General features: G+C 43.6%; 14 non-coding genes and 2 pseudogenes across 14 annotated transcripts; 12 read left to right on the top strand and 4 right to left on the bottom strand.

Moving 5' to 3' along the window:
- Positions 1 to 8,103: 8,103 nt before the first annotated feature.
- On the top strand, positions 8,104 to 8,266 carry LOC135001321 (U1 spliceosomal RNA). Its single transcript, XR_010202836.1, has one exon. It is a non-coding gene; the product is annotated as a U1 spliceosomal RNA (small nuclear RNA).
- Positions 8,267 to 8,418: 152 nt separating this feature from the next.
- LOC135001332 (U1 spliceosomal RNA) lies at positions 8,419 to 8,570 on the top strand (annotated as a pseudogene).
- A 683-nt stretch (positions 8,571 to 9,253) lies between these two features.
- Positions 9,254 to 9,417, top strand: LOC135001306 (U1 spliceosomal RNA). Its single transcript, XR_010202823.1, has one exon. It is a non-coding gene; the product is annotated as a U1 spliceosomal RNA (small nuclear RNA).
- A 151-nt stretch (positions 9,418 to 9,568) lies between these two features.
- On the top strand, positions 9,569 to 9,731 carry LOC135001342 (U1 spliceosomal RNA). The gene has a single exon (XR_010202852.1). It is a non-coding gene; the product is annotated as a U1 spliceosomal RNA (small nuclear RNA).
- Positions 9,732 to 10,405: 674 nt separating this feature from the next.
- On the top strand, positions 10,406 to 10,569 carry LOC135001305 (U1 spliceosomal RNA). Its single transcript, XR_010202822.1, has one exon. It is a non-coding gene; the product is annotated as a U1 spliceosomal RNA (small nuclear RNA).
- Positions 10,570 to 10,722: 153 nt separating this feature from the next.
- LOC135001336 (U1 spliceosomal RNA) lies at positions 10,723 to 10,864 on the top strand (annotated as a pseudogene).
- A 676-nt stretch (positions 10,865 to 11,540) lies between these two features.
- Positions 11,541 to 11,703, top strand: LOC135001316 (U1 spliceosomal RNA). The gene has a single exon (XR_010202832.1). It is a non-coding gene; the product is annotated as a U1 spliceosomal RNA (small nuclear RNA).
- Positions 11,704 to 17,781: 6,078 nt separating this feature from the next.
- LOC135001298 (U5 spliceosomal RNA) lies at positions 17,782 to 17,897 on the bottom strand. Its single transcript, XR_010202814.1, has one exon. It is a non-coding gene; the product is annotated as a U5 spliceosomal RNA (small nuclear RNA).
- Positions 17,898 to 18,171: 274 nt separating this feature from the next.
- Positions 18,172 to 18,287, bottom strand: LOC135001296 (U5 spliceosomal RNA). The gene has a single exon (XR_010202813.1). It is a non-coding gene; the product is annotated as a U5 spliceosomal RNA (small nuclear RNA).
- Positions 18,288 to 18,573: 286 nt separating this feature from the next.
- LOC135001348 (U5 spliceosomal RNA) lies at positions 18,574 to 18,689 on the bottom strand. The gene has a single exon (XR_010202857.1). It is a non-coding gene; the product is annotated as a U5 spliceosomal RNA (small nuclear RNA).
- Positions 18,690 to 18,959: 270 nt separating this feature from the next.
- Positions 18,960 to 19,075, bottom strand: LOC135001349 (U5 spliceosomal RNA). The gene has a single exon (XR_010202858.1). It is a non-coding gene; the product is annotated as a U5 spliceosomal RNA (small nuclear RNA).
- Positions 19,076 to 19,219: 144 nt separating this feature from the next.
- LOC135001341 (U1 spliceosomal RNA) lies at positions 19,220 to 19,382 on the top strand. The gene has a single exon (XR_010202851.1). It is a non-coding gene; the product is annotated as a U1 spliceosomal RNA (small nuclear RNA).
- A 671-nt stretch (positions 19,383 to 20,053) lies between these two features.
- LOC135001303 (U1 spliceosomal RNA) lies at positions 20,054 to 20,217 on the top strand. The gene has a single exon (XR_010202820.1). It is a non-coding gene; the product is annotated as a U1 spliceosomal RNA (small nuclear RNA).
- Positions 20,218 to 20,369: 152 nt separating this feature from the next.
- Positions 20,370 to 20,532, top strand: LOC135001340 (U1 spliceosomal RNA). The gene has a single exon (XR_010202850.1). It is a non-coding gene; the product is annotated as a U1 spliceosomal RNA (small nuclear RNA).
- A 671-nt stretch (positions 20,533 to 21,203) lies between these two features.
- On the top strand, positions 21,204 to 21,367 carry LOC135001299 (U1 spliceosomal RNA). The gene has a single exon (XR_010202815.1). It is a non-coding gene; the product is annotated as a U1 spliceosomal RNA (small nuclear RNA).
- Positions 21,368 to 21,519: 152 nt separating this feature from the next.
- On the top strand, positions 21,520 to 21,682 carry LOC135001337 (U1 spliceosomal RNA). Its single transcript, XR_010202847.1, has one exon. It is a non-coding gene; the product is annotated as a U1 spliceosomal RNA (small nuclear RNA).
- Positions 21,683 to 23,880: the final 2,198 nt, after the last annotated feature.

Here is a 23,880-nt window from a genome sequence, read left to right as displayed (position 1 = left end):
GGCTATAACGTGTAGATGAAGCACTAACAGGAGGCTTTAAAATTTTCATTCTAGTGTCTTTCGTTTGGGAAAAAAATGCAAAAGTACAATGCTGCTTTTCCTTGCCGATATCTCTCTTTTGCAAAGAGATAAGCATTGGAAAATTCAGGGCTATAACGTGTAGATGAAGCACTAACAGGAGGCTTTAAAATTTTCATTCTAGTGTCTTTCGTTTGGGAGAAAAATGCAAAGGTACAATACAGCTTTTCCTTGCCAATATCTCTCTTTTGCAAAGAGCTAGGCATTGGAAAATGCAGGGCTATAACGTGTAGATGAAGCACTAACAGGAGGCTTTACAATTTTCATTCTAGTGTCTTTCGTTTGGGAGAAAAATGCAAAGGTACAATGCTGCTTTTCCTTGCCGATATCTCTCTTTTGCAAAGAGATAGGCATTGGAAAATGCAGGGCTATAACGCGTAGATGAAGCACTAACAGGAGGCTTTAAAATTTTCATTCTAGTGTCCTTCGTTTGGGAGAAAAATGCAAAAGTACAATACAGCTTTTCCTTGCCAATATCTCTCTTTTGCAAAGAGCTAGGCATTGGAAAATTCAGGGCTATACCGTGTAGATGAAGCACTAACAGGAGGCTTTTAAATTTTCATTCTAGTGTCCTTCGTTTGGTAGAAAAATGCAAAGGTACAATACAGCTTTTCCTTGCCGATATCTCTCTTTTGCAAAGAGATAGGCATTGGAAAATTCAGGGCTATAACGTGTAGATGAAGCACTAACAGGAGGCTTTAAAATTTTCATTCTAGTGTCCTTCGTTTGGGAGAAAAATGCAAAGGTACAATAAAGCTTTTCCTTGCCGATATCTCTCTTTTGCAAAGAAATAGGCATTGGAAAATTCAGGGCTATAACGTGTAGATGAAGCACTAACAGGAGGCTTTAAAATTTTCATTCTAGTGTCTTTCGTTTGGGAGAAAAATGCAAAGGTACAATACAGCTTTTCCTTGCCGATATCTCTCTTTTGCAAAGAGCTAGGCATTGGAAAATTCAGGGCTATAACGTGTAGATGAAGCACTAACAGTAGGCTTTAAAATTTTCATTCTAGTGTCTTTAGTTTGGGAGAAAAATGCAAAGGTACAATACAGCTTTTCCTTGCCAATATCTCTCTTTTGCAAAGAGCTAGGCATTGGAAAATTCAGGGCTATAACGTGTAGATGAAGCACTAACAGGAGGCTTTAAAATTTTCATTCTAGTGTCTTTCGTTTGGGAGAAAAATGCAAAGGTACAATACAGTTTTTCCTTGCCGATATCTCTCTTTTGCAAAGAGATAGGCATTGGAAAATTCAGGGCTATAACGTGTAGATGAAGCACTAACAGGAGGCTTTAAAATTTTCATTCTAGTGTCCTTCGTTTGGGAGAAAAATGCAAAGGTACAATACAGCTTTTCCTTGCCAATATCTCTCTTTTGCAAAGAGCTAGGCATTGGAAAATTCAGGGCTATACCGTGTAGATGAAGCACTAAACAGGAGGCTTTTAAATTTTCATTCTAGTGTCCTTCGTTTGGGAGAAAAATGCAAAGGTACAATACAGCTTTTCCTTGCCGATATCTCTCTTTTGCAAAGAGATAGGCATTGGAAAATTCAGGGCTATAACGTGTAGATGAAGCACTAACAGGAGGCTTTAAAATTTTCATTCTAGTGTCTTTTGTTTGGGAGAAAAATGCAAAGGTACAATACAGTTTTTCCTTGCCGATATCTCTCTTTTGCAAAGAGATAGGCATTGGAAAATTCAGGGCTATAACGTGTAGATGAAGCACTAACAGGAGGCTTTAAAATTTTCATTCTAGTGTCTTTCGTTTGGGAGAAAACTGCAAAGGTACAATACAGCTTTTCCTTGCCGATATCTCTCTTTTGCAAAGAGCTAGGCATTGGAAAATTCAGGGCTATAACGTGTAGATGAAGCACTAATAGGAGGCTTTAAAATTTTCAATCTAGTGTCCTTCGTTTGGGAGAAAAATGCAAAGGTACAATACAGCTTTTCCTTGCCAATATCTTTCTTTTGCAAAGAGCTAGGCATTAGAAAATTCAGGGCTATAACGTGTAGATGAAGCACTAACAGGAGGCTTTAAAATTTTCATTCTAGTGTCTTTCGTTTGGGAGAAAAATGCAAAAGTACAATGCTGCTTTTCCTTGCCGATATCTCTCTTTTGCAAAGAGATAAGCATTGGAAAATTCAGGGCTATAACGTGTAGATGAAGCACTAACAGGAGGCTTTAAAATTTTCATTCTAGTGTCTTTCGTTTGGGAGAAAAATGCAAAGGTACAATACAGTTTTTCCTTGCCGATATCTCTCTTTTGCAAAGAGATAGGCATTGGAAAATTCAGGGCTATAACGTGTAGATGAAGCACTAACAGGAGGCTTTAAAATTTTCATTCTAGTGTCTTTCGTTTGGGAGAAAACTGCAAAGGTACAATACAGCTTTTCCTTGCCGATATCTCTCTTTTGCAAAGAGATAGGCATTGGAAAATTCAGGGCTATAACGTGTAGATGAAGCACTAATAGGAGGCTTTAAAATTTTCATTCTAGTGTCCTTCGTTTGGGAGAAAAATGCAAAGGTACAATACAGCTTTTCCTTGCCGATATCTCTCTTTTGCAAAGAAATAGGCATTGGAAAATTCAGGGCTATAACGTGTAGATGAAGCACTAATAGGAGGCTTTAAAATTTTCATTCTAGTGTCCTTCGTTTGGGAGAAAAATGCAAAGGTACAATACAGCTTTTCCTTGCCAATATCTCTCTTTTGCAAAGAGATAGGCATTGGAAAATTCAGGGCTATAACGTGTAGATGAAGCACTAACAGGAGGCTTTAAAATTTTCATTCTAGTGTCTTTCGTTTGGGAAAAAAATGCAAAAGTACAATGCTGCTTTTCCTTGCCGATATCTCTCTTTTGCAAAGAGATAAGCATTGGAAAATTCAGGGCTATAACGTGTAGATGAAGCACTAACAGGAGGCTTTAAAATTTTTATTCTAGTGTCTTTCGTTTGGGAGAAAAATGCAAAGGTACAATACAGCTTTTCCTTGCCAATATCTCTCTTTTTCAAAGAGCTAGGCATTGGAAAATGCAGGGCTATAACGTGTAGATGAAGCACTAACAGGAGGCTTACAATTTTCATTCTAGTGTCTTTCGTTTGGGAGAAAAATGCAAAGGTACTATGCTGCTTTTCCTTGCCGATATCTCTCTTTTGCAAAGAGATAGGCATTGGAAAATGCAGGGCTATAACGTGTAGATGAAGCACTAACAGGAGGCTTTAAAATTTTCATTCTAGTGTCCTTCGTTTGGGAGAAAAATGCAAAAGTACAATACAGCTTTTCCTTGCCAATATCTCTCTTTTGCAAAGAGCTAGGCATTGGAAAATTCAGGGCTATACCGTGTAGATGAAGCACTAACAGGAGGCTTTTAAATTTTCATTCTAGTGTCCTTCGTTTGGTAGAAAAATGCAAAGGTACAATACAGATTTTCCTTGCCGATATCTCTCTTTTGCAAAGAGATAGGCATTGGAAAATTCAGGGCTATAACGTGTAGATGAAGCACTAACAGGAGGCTTTAAAATTTTCATTCTAGTGTCTTTCGTTTGGGAGAAAAATGCAAAGGTACAATACAGCTTTTCCTTGCCGATATCTCTCTTTTGCAAAGAGATAGGCATTGGAAAATTCTGGGCTATAACGTGTAGATGAAGCACTAACAGGAGGCTTTAAAATTTTCATTCTAGTGTCCTTCGTTTGGGAGAAAAATGCAAAGGTACAATACAGCTTTTCCTTGCCGATATCTCTCTTTTGCAAAGAAATAGGCATTGGAAAATTCAGGGCTATAACGTGTAGATGAAGCACTAATAGGAGGCTTTAAAATTTTCATTCTAGTGTCCTTCGTTTGGGAGAAAAATGCAAAGGTACAATAAAGCTTTTCCTTGCCGATATCTCTCTTTTGCAAAGAAATAGGCATTGGAAAATTCAGGGCTATAACGTGTAGATGAAGCACTAACAGGAGGCTTTAAAATTTTCATTCTAGTGTCTTTCGTTTGGGAGAAAAATGCAAAGGTACAATACAGCTTTTCCTTGCCGATATCTCTCTTTTGCAAAGAGCTAGGCATTGGAAAATTCAGGGCTATAACGTGTAGATGAAGCACTAACAGTAGGCTTTAAAATTTTCATTCTAGTGTCTTTAGTTTGGGAGAAAAATGCAAAGGTACAATACAGCTTTTCCTTGCCAATATCTCTCTTTTGCAAAGAGCTAGGCATTGGAAAATTCAGGGCTATAACGTGTAGATGAAGCACTAACAGGAGGCTTTAAAATTTTCATTCTAGTGTCTTTCGTTTGGGAGAAAAATGCAAAGGCACAATACAGTTTTTCCTTGCCGATATCTCTCTTTTGCAAAGAGATAGGCATTGGAAAATTCAGGGCTATAACGTGTAGATGAAGCACTAACAGGAGGCTTTAAAATTTTCATTCTAGTGTCCTTCGTTTGGGAGAAAAATGCAAAGGTACAATACAGCTTTTCCTTGCCGATATCTCTCTTTTGCAAAGAGCTAGGCATTGGAAAATTCAGGGCTATACCGTGTAGATGAAGCACTAAACAGGAGGCTTTTAAATTTTCATTCTAGTGTCCTTCGTTTGGGAGAAAAATGCAAAGGTACAATACAGCTTTTCCTTGCCGATATCTCTCTTATGCAAAGAGATAGGCATTGGAAAATTCAGGGCTATAACGTGTAGATGAAGCACTAACAGGAGGCTTTAAAATTTTCATTCTAGTGTCTTTTGTTTGGGAGAAAAATGCAAAGGTACAATACAGTTTTTCCTTGCCGATATCTCTCTTTTGCAAAGAGATAGGCATTGGAAAATTCAGGGCTATAACGTGTAGATGAAGCACTAACAGGAGGCTTTAAAATTTTCATTCTAGTGTCTTTCGTTTGGGAGAAAACTGCAAAGGTACAATACAGCTTTTCCTTGCCGATATCTCTCTTTTGCAAAGAGCTAGGCATTGGAAAATTCAGGGCTATAACGTGTAGATGAAGCACTAATAGGAGGCTTTAAAATTTTCAATCTAGTGTCCTTCGTTTGGGAGAAAAATGCAAAGGTACAATACAGCTTTTCCTTGCCAATATCTTTCTTTTGCAAAGAGCTAGGCATTGGAAAATTCAGGGCTATAACGTGTAGATGAAGCACTAACAGGAGGCTTTAAAATTTTCATTCTAGTGTCTTTCGTTTGGGAGAAAAATGCAAAAGTACAATGCTGCTTTTCCTTGCCGATATCTCTCTTTTGCAAAGAGATAAGCATTGGAAAATCCAGGGCTATAACGTGTAGATGAAGCACTAACAGGAGGCTTTAAAATTTTCATTCTAGTGTCTTTCGTTTGGGAGAAAAATGCAAAGGTACAATACAGTTTTTCCTTGCCGATATCTCTCTTTTGCAAAGAGATAGGCATTGGAAAATTCAGGGCTATAACGTGTAGATGAAGCACTAACAGGAGGCTTTAAAATTTTCATTCTAGTGTCTTTCGTTTGGGAGAAAACTGCAAAGGTACAATACAGCTTTTCCTTGCCGATATCTCTCTTTTGCAAAGAGATAGGCATTGGAAAATTCAGGGCTATAACGTGTAGATGAAGCACTAATAGGAGGCTTTAAAATTTTCATTCTAGTGTCCTTCGTTTGGGAGAAAAATGCAAAGGTACAATACAGCTTTTCCTTGCCAATATCTCTCTTTTGCAAAGAGCTAGGCATTGGAAAATTCAGGGCTATAACGTGTAGATGAAGCACTAACAGGAGGCTTTAAAATTTTCATTCTAGTGTCTTTGGTTTGGGAGAAAAATGCAAAAGTACAATGCTGCTTTTCCTTGCCGATATCTCTCTTTTGCAAAGAGATAAGCATTGGAAAATTCAGGGCTATAACGTGTAGATGAAGCACTAACAGGAGGCTTTAAAATTTTCATTCTAGTGTCTTTCGTTTGGGAGAAAAATGCAAAGGTACAATACAGCTTTTCCTTGCCAATATCTCTCTTTTGCAAAGAGCTAGGCATTGGAAAATGCAGGGCTATAACGTGTAGATGAAGCACTAACAGGAGGCTTTACAATTTTCATTCTAGTGTCTTTCGTTTGGGAGAAAAATGCAAAGGTACAATGCTGCTTTTCCTTGCCGATATCTCTCTTTTGCAAAGAGATAGGCATTGGAAAATGCAGGGCTATAACGTGTAGATGAAGCACTAACAGGAGGCTTTAAAATTTTCATTCTAGTGTCCTTCGTTTGGGAGAAAAATGCAAAGGTACAATACAGCTTTTCCTTGCCAATATCTCTCTTTTGCAAAGAGCTAGGCATTGGAAAATTCAGGGCTATACCGTGTAGATGAAGCACTAACAGGAGGCTTTTAAATTTTCATTCTAGTGTCCTTCGTTTGGTAGAAAAATGCAAAGGTACAATACAGCTTTTCCTTGCCGATATCTCTCTTTTGCAAAGAGATAGGCATTGGAAAATTCAGGGCTATAACGTGTAGATGAAGCACTAACAGGAGGCTTTAAAATTTTCATTCTAGTGTCTTTCGTTTGGGAGAAAAATGCAAAGGTACAATACAGCTTTTCCTTGCCGATATCTCTCTTTTGCAAAGAGATAGGCATTGGAAAATTCTGGGCTATAACGTGTAGATGAAGCACTAACAGGAGGCTTTAAAATTTTCATTCTAGTGTCCTTCGTTTGGGAGAAAAATGCAAAGGTACAATACAGCTTTTCCTTGCCGATATCTCTCTTTTGCAAAGAAATAGGCATTGGAAAATTCAGGGCTATAACGTGTAGATGAAGCACTAATAGGAGGCTTTAAAATTTTCATTCTAGTGTCCTTCGTTTGGGAGAAAAATGCAAAGGTACAATAAAGCTTTTCCTTGCCGATATCTCTCTTTTGCAAAGAAATAGGCATTGGAAAATTCAGGGCTATAACGTGTAGATGAAGCACTAACAGGAGGCTTTAAAATTTTCATTCTAGTGTCTTTCGTTTGGGAGAAAAATGCAAAGGTACAATACAGCTTTTCCTTGCCGATATCTCTCTTTTGCAAAGAGCTAGGCATTGGAAAATTCAGGGCTATAACGTGTAGATGAAGCACTAACAGTAGGCTTTAAAATTTTCATTCTAGTGTCTTTAGTTTGGGAGAAAAATGCAAAGGTACAATACAGCTTTTCCTTGCCAATATCTCTCTTTTGCAAAGAGCTAGGCATTGGAAAATTCAGGGCTATAACGTGTAGATGAAGCACTAACAGGAGGCTTTAAAATTTTCATTCTAGTGTCTTTCGTTTGGGAGAAAAATGCAAAGGTACAATACAGTTTTTCCTTGCCGATATCTCTCTTTTGCAAAGAGATAGGCATTGGAAAATTCAGGGCTATAACGTGTAGATGAAGCACTAACAGGAGGCTTTAAAATTTTCATTCTAGTGTCCTTCGTTTGGGAGAAAAATGCAAAGGTACAATACAGCTTTTCCTTGCCAATATCTCTCTTTTGCAAAGAGCTAGGCATTGGAAAATTCAGGGCTATACCGTGTAGATGAAGCACTAAACAGGAGGCTTTTAAATTTTCATTCTAGTGTCCTTCGTTTGGGAGAAAAATGCAAAGGTACAATACAGCTTTTCCTTGCCGATATCTCTCTTTTGCAAAGAGATAGGCATTGGAAAATTCAGGGCTATAACGTGTAGATGAAGCACTAACAGGAGGCTTTAAAATTTTCATTCTAGTGTCTTTTGTTTGGGAGAAAAATGCAAAGGTACAATACAGTTTTTCCTTGCCGATATCTCTCTTTTGCAAAGAGATAGGCATTGGAAAATTCAGGGCTATAACGTGTAGATGAAGCACTAACAGGAGGCTTTAAAATTTTGTTGCTTGCACTAGTTGTTACATTTGGTTTGTTGTTTGGGGGTGCTTCAGTATTAGGCAGCCTTCTGCCCTCCCATGTTCATCTGAAAATATGTGTTCTCCCTGCAGTTGTTGTCCCCAGATGAGAGTTCCCTTGTGCTGCCTCAGTTGAATCTCCTTTACTTGACAGAGATGTGCCTGAGCAGCGGCCCTCCCCAGCCCTATCCCAAATCATACTTATTTTGCATAGGAGATACCATGGTCATGAAGATTGTTCTCCCAGGGTGAGGTTCATTCATTGCATTCTGGGTATGCTGACCCCTGTGATTTCCCCAAATTGGGAAACTCGACTGCATTATTTGTGGTAGTGGGGGACTGTGTTTGTGCTTTCCTCTGGTCAGCTCTGGTAAAATACAGATTTCTTTGTCTCAGATCTTCCTCTAGCCTTGTTCTTTTTTCGAGAGTTTCCTTGTGCTGCCTCTGTTGGATCTCCTTCACTTGACAGGGGGGTGCCCGAGCAGCGACCCTCCCCAGCTCTAGCCCAACTCCTACTTACCTGCCAGGTGAGATACTATGATCAGGAAGGTGCTTCTCCCAGGGCAAGGCTCACCCATTGCACTCTGGGTGTGCTGCTCCTACGATTTCCCCAAATGTGGGACACTTGACTGCATAATTTGTGTTTCCTCTAGTTGGCTACTCGTATAATTCAGATCTCTTTGTCTCAGGTCTCTCTCCAGCCTAGTTTGCTGTCTGTTTCCACTTCTCTTTTCTTGAGCCCCTGCCTTCTATGCCCTTGTGCACTCTCCTGACTTCTCCTGTCTGCTTACTTTGTGCCTTCCAACGCACAATGCGAACTACAGGTAGTGCTGCAGGGCCCACACCCTTTTACTTGCCTTACAGAGCAGCTCTGGAGCTGTTACAGTGCCCAGCTGCTGCAAGAAATCAGCTTGAATACTTCAGGGGCTGGGGCATAGCCAACATGAGCCCCACACCGAAGGAGAATGGAGGTGTTTAATGCGAACTAGGGGTCATCCAAGCACCGCAAAAGGCCGCCATGCCCTGCATAACCCTTTTCTCTTTTCATATGCAGATGAGGGTTCCAGCCAACTTTGGCCCACTGCTTGGATGACATCACCGTATGCAAATCCGTCTTCTGCAGACCTTCTCCCAGGAATGCTTTTACTAGTTGTTGCATTTGGTTTGTTGTTTGGGGGTGCTTCAGTATTAGGCAGCCTTCTGCCCTCCCATGTTCATCTGAAAATATGTGTTCTCCCTGCAGTTGTTGTCCCCAGATGAGAGTTCCCTTGTGCTGCCTCAGTTGAATCTCCTTTACTTGACAGAGATGTGCCTGAGCAGCGGCCCTCCCCAGCCCTATCCCAAATCATACTTATTTTGCATAGGAGATACCATGGTCATGAAGATTGTTCTCCCAGGGTGAGGTTCATTCATTGCATTCTGGGTATGCTGACCCCTGTGATTTCCCCAAATGTGGGAAACTCGACTGCATTATTTGTTGTAGTGGGGGACTGTGTTTGTGTTTTCCTCTGGTCAGCTCTGGTAAAAGTCAGATTTCTTTGTCTCAGATCTTCCTCTAGCCTTGTTCTTCTTTCGAGAGTTCCCTTGTGCTGCCTCAGTTGGATCTCCTTCACTTGACAGGGGGTGCCCGAGCAGCGACCCTCCCCAGCTCTAGCCCAACTCCTACTTACCTGCCAGGTGAGATACTATGATCATGAAGGTGCTTCTCCCAGGGCAAGGCTCACCCATTGTATTCTGGGTGTGCTGCCCCTGCGATTTCCCCAAATGTGGGAAACTTGACTGCAGAATTTGTGTTTCCCCTGGTCAGCTCTCGTATAATTCAGATCTCTTTGTCTCAGGTCTCTCTCCAGCCTAGTTTGCTGTCTGTTTCCACTTCTTTTTTCTTGAGCCCCTCCCTTTTATACCCTTGTGCACTATCCTGACTTCTCCTCCTGTCTGCTTACTTTGTGCCTTCCAATGCACAATGCAAACTACAGGTAGTGCTGCAGGGCCCACACCCTTTTACTTGCCTTACAGAGCAGCTCTGGAGCTGTTTCAGTGCCAAGCTGCTGTAAGAAATAAGCTTGAATGCTTCAGAGGCTGGGGCATTGTCAACATGAGCCCCACACCAAAGGAGGGTGGAGGTGTTTAATGCGAACTAGGGGTCATCCAAGCGCCGCAAAAGGCCGCCATGCCCTGCACGCCCCTTTTCTCTTTTCATATGCAGATGAGGATTGAAGCCAACTTTGACCCACTGCTTGGATGACATCACCATATGCAAATCCATCTGCTGCAGGCCTTCCCCCCGGAATGCTTGCACTAGTTGTTGCATTTGGTTTGTTGTTTGGGGGTGCTTCAGTATTAGGCAGCCTTCTGCCCTCCCATGTTCATCTGAAAATATGTGTTCTCCCTGCAGTTGTTGTCCCCAGATGAGAGTTCCCTTGTGCTGCCTCAGTTGAATCTCCTTTACTTGACAGAGATGTGCCTGAGCAGCGGCCCTCCCCAGCCCTATCCCAAATCATACTTATTTTGCATAGGAGATACCATGGTCATGAAGATTGTTCTCCCAGGGTGAGGTTCATTCATTGCATTTTGGGTATGCTGACCCCTGTGATTTCCCCAAATGTGGGTAACTCGACTGCATTATTTGTGGTAGTGGGGGACTGTGTTTGTGTTTTCCTCTGGTCAGCTCTGGTAAAAGTCAGATTTCTTTTTGTTTCAGATCTTCCTCTAGCCTTGTTCTTCTTTCGAGAGTTCCCTTGTGCTGTTCAGTTGGATCTCCTTCAGTTGACAGGGCGGTGCCCGAGCAGCGACCCTCCCCAGCTCAAGCCCAACTCCTACTTACCTGCCAGGTGAGATACTATGATCATGAAGGTGCTTCTTCCAGGGCAAGGCTCACCCATTGCACTCTGGGTGTGCTGCCCCTGCGATTTCCCCAAATGTGGGAAACTTGACTGCATAATTTGTGTTTCCCCTGGTCGGCTCTCATATAATTCACATCTCTTTGTCTCAGGTCTCTCTCCAGCCTAGTTTGCTGTCTGTTTCCACTTCTTTTTTCTTGAGCCCCTCCCTTTTATACCCTTGTGCACTATCCTGACTTCTCCTCCTGTCTGCTTACTTTGTGCCTTCCAATGCACAATGCAAACTACACACCCTTTTACTTGCCTTACAGAGCAGCTCTGGAGCTGTTACAGTGCCAAGCTGCTGTAAGAAATCAGCTTGAATGCTTCAGGGGCTGGGGCATTGTCAACATGAGCCCCACACCGAAGGAGGGTGGGGGTGTTTAATGCGAACTAAGGGTCATCCAAGCGCCGCAAAAGGCCGCCATGCCCTGCATGCCCCTTTTCTCTTTTCATATGCAGATGAGGGTTCCAGCCAACTTTGGCCCACTGCTTGGATGACATCACCGTATGCAAATCCGTCTTCTGCAGAACTTCCCCCAGGAATGCTTGTACTAGTTGTTGCATTTGGTTTGTTGTTTGGGGGTGCTTCAGTATTAGGCAGCCTTCTGCCCTCCCATGTTCATCTGAAAATATGTGTTCTCCCTGCAGTTGTTGTCCCCAGATGAGAGTTCCCTTGTGCTGCCTCAGTTGAATCTCCTATACTTGACAGAGATGTGCTTGAGCAGCGGCCCTCCCCAGCCCTATCCCAAATCATACTTATTTTGCATAGGCGATACCATGGTCATGAAGATTGTTCTCCCAGGGTGAGGTTCATTCATTGCATTCTGGGTATGCTGACCCCTGTGATTTCCAAAATGTTGGAAACTCGACTGCATTATTTGTGGTAGTGGGGGACTGTGTTTGTGCTTTCCTCTGGTCAGCTCTGGTAAAAGTCAGATTTCTTTGTCTCAGATCTTCCTCTAGCCTTGTTCTTCTTTCGAGAGTTCCCTTGTGCTGCCTCAGTTGGATCTCCTTCACTTCACAGGGGGTGCCCGAGCAGCAATCCTCCACAGCTCTGGCCCAACTCCTACTTACCTGCCAGGTTAGATACTATGATCTTCACTGTTAGGGCAATCAGGATGTGGAATTCCCTGCCAGGGAAGGTGGTAATGGCGGACTCTGTAATTGGATTTAAAAAAGGAATGGATACATTTCTGAATGAAAAAGCTATCCAAGTTTATAATACTTAAAATATCAACATGGTTAATCCGGGGGTAACATGAGTTGTAGTAGCTAACTAGTCATAATACATTATTAAGCAAGTATGTAGAATCATCACAACTTAAAACAGGTTGAACACGATGGGCAATTTGCCTCTATTCAACCTCAAAAACTATGTTACTATATGTTACTATATTACTATGTTACTGTAGTATACAGAACACCACAATGCAATGAGCAGTGATAGTGAGCACTGATGAGGATACTAGAACTGACACTGAGCAGCAAGATGCAGCACTGGACTATTAGTAATGTACTGTAGTATGCTGAGCACAACAATGCAGCACAAGACAATGAGCAGTGATACTGAGCACTGATGAGGATACTACTGAGAACTGACACTGAGCAGGAGAGACACACTACTAGTATTACTGAGCAGCAATAAGTATCCACTGATACTGAGCACTGATATTGAGATTTCCACTGAGAGAACATAGCCACGTCCTCTCCGCTCTCTCTTCAATGCACGAGTAAAAATGGCGGCAACGCGCAGCTCTTTATATGGAATCCGAATCTCGCGAGAATCCGACAGCGGGATGATGACATTTTCCCTTGTTCATAGAATTTGGGAGTCATTTTGATCCCAAAGTATTATTAACCTCAATAACCATAATTTCCACTCATTTTCAGTCTATTCTTAACACCTTACACCTCACAATATTATTTTTAGTCCTAAAATTTGCACCGAGGTCGCTGGATGACTAAGCTCAGCGACCCAAGTGGCCGACACAAACACCTGGCCCATCTAGGAGTGGCACTGCAGTGTCACGCAGGATAGCACTTCCAAAAAACACTCCCCAAACAGCACATGACGCAAAGAAAAAAAGAGGCGCAATGAGGTAGCTGTGTGACTAAGCTCAGCGACCCAAGTGGCCGACACAAACACCTGGCCCATCTAGGAGTGGCACTGCAGTGTCACGCAGGATGGCCCTTCCAAAAAACACTCCCCAAACAGCACATGACGCAAAGAAAAAAAGAGGCGCAATGAGGTAGCTGTGTGACTAAGCTCAGCGACCCAAGTGGCCGACACAAACACCTGGCCCATCTAGGAGTGGCACTGCAGTGTCACGCAGGATGGCCCTTCCAAAAACACTCCCCAAAGAGCACATGACGCAAAGAAAAAAAGAGGCGCAATGAGGTAGCTGTGTGACTAAGCTCAGCGACCCAAGTGGCCGACACAAACACCTGGCCCATCTAGGAGTGACACTGCAGTGTCACGCAGGATGGCCCTTCCAAAAAACACTCCCCAAACAGCACATGACGCAAAGAAAAAAAGAGGCGCAATGAGGTAGCTGTGTGACTAAGCTCAGCGACCCAAGTGGCCGACACAAACACCTGGCCCATCTAGGAGTGTCACTGCAGTGTCACGCAGGATGGCCCTTCCAAAAAACACTCCCCAAACAGCACATGACGCAAAGAAAAAAAGAGGCGCAATTAGGTAGCTGTGTGACTAAGCTCAGCGACCCAAGTGGCCGACACAAACACCTGGCCCATCTAGGAGTGGCACTGCAGTGTCACGCAGGATGGCCCTTCCAAAAAACACTCCCCAAACAGCACATGACGCAAAGAAAAATGAAAGAAAAAAGAGGTGCAAGATGGAATTGTCCTTGGGCACTCCCACCCACCCTTATGTTGTATAAACAGGACATGCACACTTTAACCAACCCATAATTTCAGTGACAGGGTCTGCCACACAACTGTGACTGAAATGACGGGTTGGTTTGGACCCCCACCAAAAAAGAAGCAATTAATCTCTCCTTGCACAAACTGGCTCTACAGAGGCAAGATGTCCACCTCATCATCATCCTCCGATTCATCACCGTGTACATCCCCCTCCTCACAGATTATCAATTCGTCCCCACTGGAATCTACCATCTCAGCTCCCTGTGTACTTTGTGGAGGCAATTGCTGCTGGTCATTGTCTCCACGGAGCAATTGATTATAATTCATTTTAATGAACATCATCTTCTCCACATTTTCTGGAAGTAACCTCGTACGCCGATTGCTGACAAGGTGAGCGGCGGCACTAAACACTCTTTCGGAGTACTACTTGTGGGAGGGCAACTTAGGTAGAATAAAGCCAGTTTGTGCAAGGGCCTCCAAATTGCCTCTTTTTCCTGCCAGTATACGTACGGACTGTCTGACGTGCCTACTTGGATGCGGTCACTCATATAATCCTCCACCATTCTTTCAATGGTGAGAGAATCATATGCAGTGACAGTAGACGTCATGTCGTAATTGTTGGCAGGTCCTTCAGTCCGGACCAGATGTCAGCATCAGCAGTCGCTCCAGACTGCCCTGCATCACCGCCAGCGGGTGGGCTCGGAATTCTGAGCCTTTTCCTCGCACCCCCAATTGCGGGAGAATGTGAAGGAGGAGCTGTTGACCGATCAAGTTCCACTTGACTTGATAATTTTCTCACCAGCAGGTCTTTGAACCCCTGCAGACGTGTGTCTGCCGGAAAGAGAGATACAACGTAGGTTTTAAATCTAGGATCGAGCACGGTGGCCAAAATGTAGTGCTCTGATTTCAACAGATTGACCACCCGTGAATCCTGGTTAAGCGAATGAAGGGCTCCATCCACAAGTCCCACATGCCTAGCGGAATCGCTCTGTCTTAGCTCCTCCTTCAATGTCTCCAGCTTCTTCTGCAAAAGCCTGATGACGGGAATGACCTGACTCAGGCTGGCAGTGTCTGAACTGACTTCACGTGTGGCAAGTGGATCTTGATCTTTCCCTAATTTTGGAACCTCAACATTTTTGTTCTCCATATTTTAATAGGCACAACTAAAAGGCACCTCAGGTAAACAATGGAGATGGATGGATTGGATACTAGTATACAATTATGGACGGGCTGCCGAGTGCCGACACAGAGGTAGCCACAGCCGTGAACTACCGCACTGTACTGTGTCTGCTGCTAATATATAGACTGGTTGATAAAGAGATAGTATACTCGTAACTAGTATGTATGTATAAAGAAAGAAAAAAAAACCACGGTTAGGTGGTATATACAATTATGGACGGGCTGCCGAGTGCCGACACAGAGGTAGCCACAGCCGTGAACTACCGCACTGTACTGTGTCTGCTGCTAATATATAGACTGGTTGATAAAGAGATAGTATACTCGTAACTAGTATGTATGTATAAAGAAAGAAAAAAAAACCACGGTTAGGTGGTATATACAATTATGGACGGGCTGCCGAGTGCCGACACAGAGGTAGCCACAGCCGTGAACTACCGCACTGTACTGTGTCTGCTGCTAATATAGACTGGTTGATAAAGAGATAGTATACTCGTAACTAGTATGTATGTATAAAGAAAGAAAAAAAAACCACGGTTAGGTGGTATATACAATTATGGACGGGCTGCCGAGTGCCGACACAGAGGTAGCCACAGCCGTGAACTACCGCACTGTACTGTGTCTGCTGCTAATATATAGACTGGTTGATAAAGAGATAGTATACTCGTAACTAGTATGTATGTATAAAGAAAGAAAAAAAAACCACGGTTAGGTGGTATATACAATTATGGACGGGCTGCCGAGTGCCGACACAGAGGTAGCCACAGCCGTGAACTACCGCACTGTACTGTGTCTGCTGCTAATATATAGACTGGTTGATAAAGATATAGTATACTTGTAACTAGTATGTATGTATAAAGAAAGAAAAAAAAACCACGGTTAGGTGGTATATACAATTATGGACGGGCTGCCGAGTGCCGACACAGAGGTAGCCACAGCCGTGAACTACCGCACTGTACTGTGTCTGCTGCTAATATAGACTGGTTGATAAAGAGATAGTATACTCGTAACTAGTATGTATGTATAAAGAAAGAAAAAAAAACCACGGTTAGGTGGTATATACAATTATGGACGGGCTGCCGAGTGCCGACACAGAGGTAGCCACAGCCGTGAACTGCCGCACTGTACTGTGTCTGCTGCTAATATAGACTGGTTGATAAAGAGATAGTATACTCGTAACTAGTATGACTATAAAGAAAGAAAAAAAAACCACGGTTAGGTGGTATATACAATTATGGACGGGCTGCCGAGTGCCGACACAGAGGTAGCCACAGCCGTGAACTGCCGCACTGTACTGTGTCTGCTGCTAATATAGACTGGTTGATAAAGAGATAGTATACTCGTAACTAGTATGACTATAAAGAAAGAAAAAAAAACCACGGTTAGGTGGTATATACAATTATGGACGGGCTGCCGAGTGCCGACACAGAGGTAGCCACAGCCGTGAACTACCGCACTGTACTGTGTCTGCTGCTAATATAGATTGGTTGATAAAGAGATAGTATACTACTAATATTATATATACTGGTGGTCAGGTCACTGGTCACTAGTCACACTGGCAGTGGCACTCCTGCAGCAAAAGTGTGCACTGTTTAATTTTAATATAATATTATGTACTCCTGGCTCCTGCTATAACCTATAACTGGCACTGCAGTGCTCCCCAGTCTCCCCCACAATTATAAGCTGTGTGAGCTGAGCACAGTCAGATATATATATATATACATTGATGCAGCACACTGGGCTGAGCAGTGCACACAGATATGGTATGTGACTGAGTCACTGTGTGTATCGTTTTTTTCAGGCAGAGAACGGATATATTAAATAAAACAAACAACTGCACTGTCTGGTGGTCACTGTGGTCGTCAGTCACTAAACTCTGCACTCTCTTCTACAGTATCACAGCCTCGGGTCAATCTCTCTCTCTCTCTCTCAACCCTAATCTAAATGGAGAGGACGCCAGCCACGTCCTCTCCCTATCAATCTCAATGCACGTGTGAAAATGGCGGCGACGCGCGGCTCCTTATATAGAATCCGAGTCTCGCGAGAATCCGACAGCGTCATGATGACGTTCGGGCGCGCTCGGGTTAACCGAGCAAGGCGGGAGGATCCGAGTCTGCTCGGACCCGTGAAAAAAACATGAAGTTCGTGCGGGTTCGGATTCAGAGAAACCGAACCCGCTCATCTCTAGTCCTTTCTACACTTTACCACTCTCCACCGGTATTATTATTTCTCCGCTCTCAAGTTCTACATTTCAGTTCATATTTCATCGCTCCCAAGTTCATTTATTATTTAACTGGTTCCAGCCAGTATCCACTACGTGCTAACAACAGTCAGGTTCCAGCCAGTATCCACAGCAGCTGTTTTATCTTCAGCAACCCAGCTTTTCCTGGAACACCAGCTGGCACAATCCTGGGTTATCTCCATTGCTACAGTCGGGCCTGGTAAGGACTTTCCATCTAGAAGATCATAAGAACTATCTCACACTACCAGTGCCCTGTGGCTCCTGCCATCCTGTAGTACCCAGGAACTGTATTTATTCTTTGCTGACTTTTACGTTTTCTTTTACTGCTGCTGTGTTGCGGAGTTGTCATAATAAACATCATTGACTTTTATCCAAGTTGTCGTGGTCACGCCTTCGGGCATTTATTATTTATGTTACTTACATGTCCAGGGGTCTGACACAACCTCCCAGGTTCCGGTACATCTCAGCCCCTACAACTGAGGCTGCCTCCCGTCAGCTCAGGCCCTCAGTTGTGACAGCTTCCCCTTGCTATAAACATGGTTTGTACTCTTTTCCATGTGTTCCCAGATCTTTCAAACAATTAGTGTGGTCAAGAAAGTTCTGTTTGAAAAGAAACAAACATTTACTGTCATTTCTATGCAAATGAGCTTACATTAAAGCACACTCGTTCTATCTTTAAACCGATAAAATAAAACCCCAATAAGATGGGGCATGCAAAAATTGAGATAAAACTCAGTTTTGCTCCTCTCCACGGAAATCTTTAGTAAAAGGCGAAAGATTTGTTCGTTCTGAAGAGAAACCACAGCATGACCAAGATTCTACCTGTCGCCTGAGTGCCATGCCAGCAGTCCTCATTCAGCTCAAAGTGAGCACCAACTTTGAAAGAAAGAAAGCAGATTTCTCACCAGGCTTCCCCTTGCTATAAACATGGTTTGTACTCTTTTCCATGTGCTCCCAGATCTTTCAAGCAATTAGTATAGTCAAGAAAGTTCTGTTTGAAAAGAAACAAACATTTACTGTCATTTCTATGCAAATGAGCTTACATTAAAGCACACTCGTTCTATCTTTAAACTGATAAAAGAAACCCCAATAAGACGGGGCATGCAAAAATTGAGATAAAACTCAGTTTTGCTCCTCTCCACGGAAATCTTTAGTAAAAGGCGAAAGATTTGTTCGTTCTGAAGAGAAACCAGAGCATGACCAAGATTCCACCTGTCGCCTGAGTGCCATGCCAGCAGTCCTCATTCAGCTCAAAGTGAGCACCCAATTTGAAAGAAAGAAAGCAGATTTCTCACCAGGCTTCCCCTTGCTATAAGCATGGTTTGTACTCTTTTCCATGTGCTCCCAGATCTTTCAAGCAATTAGTATGGTCAAGAAAGTTCTGCTTGAAAAGAAACAGGCATTTATTGTCATTGTTATGCAAATAAACTTACATTAAAGCTAACAAGAAAGCACACTCGTTCTGTCTTTAATCCGATAAAAGAAACCCCAATAATATGGGGCATGCAAAAATTGAGATAAAACTCAGTTTTGCTCCTCTCCACGGAAATCTTTAGTAAAAGGCGAAAGATTTGTTCGTTCTGAAGAGAAACCAGAGCATGACCAAGATTCCACCTGTCGCCTGAGTGCCGTGCCAGCAGTCCTCATTCAGATCAAAGTGAGCGCCCAATTTGAAAGAAAGCAGATTTCTCACCTGTCTTCTCCTTGCTATAAGCATGGTTTGTACTGTATTCCATGTGCTCCCAGATCTTTCAAGCAAGTAGCATGGTCAAGAAAGTTCTGTTTGAAAAGAAACAAACATTTACTGTCATTTCTATGCAAATGAGCTTACATTAAAGCACACTCATTCTATCTTTAAACCGATAAAAGAAACCCCAAAAAGATGGGGCATGCAAAAATTGAGATAAAACTCGGTTTTGCTCCTCTCCACGGAAATCTTTAGTAAAAGGCGAAAGATTTGTTCGTTCTGAAGAGAAACCAGAGCATGACCAAGATTTTTATCTGAAAATATGTGTTCTCCCTGCAGTTGTTGTCCCCAGATGAGAGTTCCCTTGTGCTGCCTCAGTTGAATCTCCTTTACTTGACAGGGGGATGCTCGAGCAGCGACCCTCCCCAGCTCTAGCCCAACTCCTACTTACCTGCCAGGTGAGATACTATGATCATGAAGGTGCTTCTCCCAGGGCAAGGCTCACCCATTGCACTCTGGGTGTGCTGCTTCTGCGTTTTCCCCAAATGTGGGAAACTTGACTGCATAATTTGTGTTTCCCCTGGTCGGCTCTCGTATAATTCAGATCTCTTTGTCTCAGGTCTCTCTCCAGCCTAGTTTGCTGTCTGTTTCCACTTCTCTTTTCTTGAGCCGCTCCCTTCTATGCCCTTGCGCACTATCCTGACTTCTCCCGTCTGCTTACTTCGTGCCTTCCAACGCACAATGCAAACTACAGGTAGTGCTGCAGGGCCCACACCCTTTTACTTGCCTTACAGAGCGTCTCTGGAGCAGTTACAGTGCCCAGCTGCTGCAAGAAATCAGCTTGAATGCTTCAGGGGCTGGGGCATAGCCAACATGAGCCCCACACCGAAGGAGGGTGGAGGTGTGTAATGCGAACTAGGGGTCATCCAAGCGCCGCAAAAGGCCGCCATGCCCTGCACGCCCCTTGTCTCTTTTCATATGCAGACGAGGGTTGAAGCCAACTTTGACCCACTGTTTGGATGACATCACCATATGCAAATCCATCTGCTGCAGGCCTTCCCCCAGGAATGCTTGCACTAGTTGTTGCATTTGGTTTGTTGTTTGGGGGTGCTTCAGTATTAGGCAGCCTTCTGCCCTCCCATGTTCATCTGAAAATATGTGTTCTCCCTGCAGTTGTTGTCCCCAGATGAGAGTTCCCTTGTGCTGCCTCAGTTGAATCTCCTTTACTTGACAGAGATGTGCCTGAGCAGCGGCCCTCCCCAGCCCTATCCCAAATCATACTTATTTTGCATAGGCGATACCATGGTCATGAAGATTGTTCTCCCAGGGTGAGGTTCATTCATTGCATTCTGGGTATGCTGACCCCTGTGATTTCCCCAAATGTGGGAAACTCGACTGCATTATTTGTGGTAGTGGGGGACTGTGTTTGTGCTTTCCTCTGGTCAGCTCTGGTAAAAATCAGATTTCTTTATATCAGATCTTCCTCTAGCCTTGTTCTTCTTTCGAGAGTTCCCTTGTGCTGCCTCAGTTGGATCTCTTTCACTTGAGAGGGGGGTGCCCGAGCAGCGACCCTCCCCAGCTCTAGCCCAACTCCTACTTACCTGCCAGGTGAGATACTATGATCATGAAGGTGCTTCTCCCAGGGCAAGGCTCACCCATTGCATTCTGGTTGTGCTGCCCCTGCGATTTCCCCAAATGTGGGAAACTTGACTGCATAATTTGTGTTTCCCTTGGTCATCTCTCGTATAATTCAGATCTCTTTGTCTCAGGTCTCTCTCCAGCCTAGTTTGCTGTCTGTTTCCACTTCTCTTTTCTTGAGCCGCTCCCTTCTATGCCCTTGCGCACTATCCTGACTTCTCCCGTCTGCTTACTTCGTGCCTTCCAATGCACAATGCAAACTACAGGTAGTGCTGCAGGGCCCACACCCTTTTACTTGCCTTACAGAGCAGCTCTGGAGCAGTTACAGTGCCCAGCTGCTGCAAGAAATCAGCTTGAATGCTTCAGGGGCTGGGGCATAGCCAACATGAGCCCCACACCGAAGGAGGGTGGAGGTGTGTAATGCGAACTAGGGGTCATCCAAGCGCCGCAATAGGGCGCCATGCCCTGCACGCCCCTTTTCTCTTTTCATATGCAGACGAGGGTTGAAGCCAACTTTGACCCACTGCTTGGATGGCATCACCATATGCAAATCCATCTGCTGCAGGCCTTCCCCCAGGAATGCTTGCACTAGTTGTTGCATTTGGTTTGTTGTTTGGGGGTGCTTCAGTATTAGGCAGCCTTCTCCCCTCCCATGTTCATCTGAAAATATGTGTTCTCCCTGCAGTTGTTGTCCCCAGATGAGAGTTCCCTTGTGCTGCCTCAGTTGAATCTCCTTTACTTGAAAGAGATGTGCCTGAGCAGCGGCCCTCCCCAGCCCTATCCCAAATCATACTTATTTTGCATAGGAGAGACCATGGTCTTGAAGATTGTTCTCCCAGGGTGAGGTTCATTCATTGCATTCTGGGTATGCTGACCCCTGTGATTTCCCCAAATGTGGGAAACTCAACTGCATTATTTGTGGTAGTGGGGGACTGTGTTTGTGCTTTCCTCTGGTCAGCTCTGGTAAAAGTCAGATTTCTTTGTTTCAGATCTTCCTCTAGCCTTGTTCTTCTTTCGAGAGTTCCCTTGTGCTGCCTCAGTTGGATCTCCTTCACTTGACAGGGGGGTGCCCGTGCAGCGACTCTCCCCAGCTCTAGCCCAACTTCTACTTACCTGCCAGGTGAGATACTATAATCATGAAGGTGCTTCTCCCAGGGCAAGGCTCACCCATTGCACTCTGGATGTGCTGCCCCTGCGATTTCCCCAAATGTGGGAAACTTGACTGCATAATTTGTGTTTCCCCTGGTCGGCTCTCGTATAATTCAGATCTCTTTGTCTCAGGTCTCTCTCCAGCCTAGTTTGCTGTCTGTTTCCACTTCTCTTTTCTTAAGTGCCTTCCAATGCACAATGCAAACTACAGGTAGTGCTGCAGGGCCCACACCCTTTTACTTGCCGTACAGAGCAGCTCTGGAGCTGTTACAGTGCCCAGCTGCTGCAAGAAATCAGCTTGAATGCTTCAGGGGCTGGGGCATAGCAAACATGAGCCCCACACCGAAGGAGGGTGGGGGTGTTTAATGCGAACTAAGGGTCATCCAAGCGCCGCAAAAGGCCGCCATGCCCTGCATACCCCTTTTCTTTTTTCATATGCAGATGAGGGTTCCAGCCAACTTTGGCCCACTGCTTGGATGACATCACCGTATGCAAATCCGTCTTCTGCAGAACTTCCCCCAGGAATGCTTGTACTAGTTGTTGCATTTGGTTTGTTGTTTGGGGGTGCTTCAGTATTAGGCAGCCTTCTGCCCTCCCATGTTCATCTGAAAATAGAGATATCGGCAAGGAAAAGCTGTATTGTACCTTTGCATTTTTCTCCCAAACGAAGGACACTAGAATGAAAATTTTAAAGCCTCCTATTAGTGCTTCATCTACACGTTATAGCCCTTAATTTTCCAATGCCTATCTCTTTGCAAAAGAGAGATATCGGCAAGGAAAAGCTGTATTGTACCTTTGCAGTTTTCTCCCAAACGAAGGACACTAGAATGAAAATTTTAAAGCCTCCTGTTAGTGCTTCATCTACACGTTATAGCCCTGAATTTTCCAATGCCTATCTCTTTGCAAAAGAGAGATATCAGCAAGGAAAAGCTGTATTGTACCTTTGCATTTTTCTCCCAAACGAAAGACACTAGAATGAAAATTTTAAAGCCTCCTGTTAGTGCTTCATCTACACGTTATAGCCCTGAATTTTCCAATGCCTATCTCTTTGCAAAAGAGAGATATCGGCATGGAAAAGCTGTATTGTACCTTTGCATTTTTCTCCCAAACGAAGGACACTAGAATGAAAATTTAAAAGCCTCCTGTTAGTGCTTCATCTACACGGTATAGCCCTGAATTTTCCAATGCCTAGCTCTTTGCAAAAGAGAGATATTGGCAAGGAAAAGCTGTATTGTACCTTTGCTTTTTTCTCCCAAACGAAGGACACTAGAATGAAAATTGTAAAGACTCCTCTTAGTGCTTCATCTACACGTTATAGCCCTGAATTTTCCAATGCCTATCTCTTTGCAAAAGAGAGATATCGGCAAGGAAAAGCTGTATTGTACCTTTGCATTTTTCTCCCAAACGAAGGACACTAGAATGAAAATTTTAAAGCCTCCTGTTAGTGCTTCATCTACACGTTATAGCCCTGAATTTTCCAATGCCTATCTCTTTGCAAAAGAGAGATATCGGCAAGGAAAAGCTGTATTGTACCTTTGCATTTTTCTCCCAAACGAAAGACACTAGAATGAAATTTTTAAAGCCTCCTGTTAGTGCTTCATCTACACGTTATAGCCCTGAATTTTCCAATGCCTATCTCTTTGCAAAAGAGAGATATCGGCAAGGAAATGCTGTATTGTACCTTTGCATTTTTCTCCCAAACGAAAGACACTAGAATGAAAATTTTAAAGCCTCCTGTTAGTGCTTCATCTACACGTTATAGCCCTGCATTTTCCAATGCCTATCTCTTTGCAAAAGAGAGATATCGGCAAGGAAAAGCTGCATTGTACTTTTGCATTTTTCTCCCAAACGAAGGACACTAGAATGAAAATTTTAAAGCCTCCTTTTAGTGCTTCATCTACACGTAATAGCCCTGAATTTTCCAATGCCTATCTCTTTGCAAAAGAGAGATATCGGCAAGGAAATGCTGTATTGTACCTTTGCATTTTTCTCCCAAACGAAAGACACTAGAATGAAAATTTTAAAGCCTCCTGTTAGTGCTTCATCTACACGTTATAGCCCTGCAATAGAAACACCTTGGCTGGCGAAAATACATCACATATAGCCCCCAGGGCTATATGGATGAATTTTAACCCCTGGCAGATTCCACAGAAAAACGGGAGAAAAGGCCGCCGAGAAGGGGGCGGAGCCTATCTCCTCAGCACACTGGCGCCATTTTCTCTCACAGCTCCGTTGGAGGGAAACTCCCTGGCTCTCCCCTGCAGTTACTACACTACAGAAAGGGGTTAAAAAAGAGAGGGGGGCACTAATTAGGCGT

Source organism: Pseudophryne corroboree, unplaced genomic scaffold, assembly GCF_028390025.1.
Source record: "Pseudophryne corroboree isolate aPseCor3 unplaced genomic scaffold, aPseCor3.hap2 scaffold_1636, whole genome shotgun sequence".
NCBI classification, from domain to species: Eukaryota; Metazoa; Chordata; class Amphibia; order Anura; family Myobatrachidae; genus Pseudophryne; species Pseudophryne corroboree.
The sequence above is the reverse complement of the archived record's forward strand: the minus strand, read 5'-3'. Positions and strand labels throughout refer to the sequence as shown.